Here is a 1,480-nt window from a genome sequence, read left to right as displayed (position 1 = left end):
AATATGAATTTAGGCAAAAATCCTTGTTCTTAATTTTCTCTTTAACTCTACGATTCCACGATGTCAAACATGAAGAGCTACGAAAACTTGACTGTCTTCTGTGATGATACTTTTGCACTGAGCTCCGTGGTACTAAATTGTCTGTGGTACTTTAAAAGGTACCATTAGATAAAACAGAAGTGAGATAGGAGCAAAGTGTAAACTTTTTTACTTGAATTTTTCTGTGGTATGTATTATAGGCTGTGGCCAATATCTGTAGCATTCTTTAAGGATGTATATCAGCTGAGATAGTTCCACCCCCAAAAAATTAATGTGCTCTGTCTCACCTAATTTGAATGTTAAGCAGTAACAGTTAAAATTTAGCATGGAACTACTCACAGGTATCTAAAGCTTTATAAAATGCCCAGAGTTGGAGTCTATGACAAACTTTTTCTTTGCCCAGAAACTTTTTCCAATGTCTTTCCAATTTCTATACTGTAGTAGCTCACAGTGCGTCGTTGTTTTGCCTCTCTTCCGTCTTGCGCTGTGCACAAGATTATTTGGGAAGAGACGAAGAGATGGTACTATCGAATTTAGTGTTCTATGTTTTCTACAGAAGAGATTTTTAATTTATTGCATTACATTTCCTGATATATTTTTTCTCAGTTTCACACCACTTTCATGAAGGCTGTTATTGGTAAACATTCCATTGATATCTAAGCTAATTATTACCCCTTTGGTAAACAAGATGTACTCTTGTGATATTATGTTAATGATGAGCAATTTTAGAGGACGCTGGGTTATTCCAAAGAACATAATAAGTGGCCTCATGAGAGTGGTGAGTGGGTCGGCCGCGAGATGTGGCGCGGGGACCCTCCCAACTCGCTTCCACCGGCAAGTCCTCAACCCTCAATAATAGAATGTCAAATTCCTTGCTGATATACATATATATATACATATATACATGTACGTAATTTTTAATTTTAATTTTTAATGAGATCGTTATGGAGATCACAGTAACTTTGCAGTTTCATGTGTTTTTTATGCTTCTCAAAAGAGGGTTGTGTTATGTGGGCGAGAGGGTGAGTGGTCTCAGGGATCCCCCATGCAGAACGCAGCAGAGCCGTCCAGGGTGCTGACATTGAGAGAGGCTAATGGGTGTATGTGAAAGCCGTCCGAGGGTGCATGAGCGGAACTCACCTCTCTTTTTCCCGATGCACTGAAACCTTGTTAATTCACACTTCATTTATATATTTTTTTCTTTTTTCCTTTTTTTCCAATGAAAGAAAGATGCACAAAACTTGTGCCCCCATTAATTATGTGTTCTTTGATTGGTTATCATTTTTATCTAACATTTTAGATTACAAAAAAGAAAGAATTGAAGGATTTATGATTGACAAGTGTTCTGTGCACAACTCCACCGCAACACGCCCATGCACCTCGATGCCTATGCGCACCCATATCAGTCACCCCGGCAAGCCAAATCACTAGTCCTTACACA

At 38.5% G+C, this 1,480-nt stretch overlaps 1 protein-coding gene across 1 annotated transcript in view; it reads left to right on the top strand.

Moving 5' to 3' along the window:
• The window catches only part of LOC119589087 (nuclear hormone receptor FTZ-F1 beta-like), a gene marked incomplete in the record, with an annotated part of 70,745 nt that overhangs the window by 68,886 nt on the left and 379 nt on the right, over positions 1-1,480 (top strand). Inside the window, 1 exon segment of the mRNA XM_037937663.1 lies at positions 16-1,422.

The sequence above is a fragment of the Penaeus monodon genome, chromosome 25 (genome assembly GCF_015228065.2).
Source record: "Penaeus monodon isolate SGIC_2016 chromosome 25, NSTDA_Pmon_1, whole genome shotgun sequence".
Lineage (NCBI taxonomy): Eukaryota > Metazoa > Arthropoda > Malacostraca > Decapoda > Penaeidae > Penaeus > Penaeus monodon.
The sequence above is the reverse complement of the archived record's forward strand: the minus strand, read 5'-3'. Positions and strand labels throughout refer to the sequence as shown.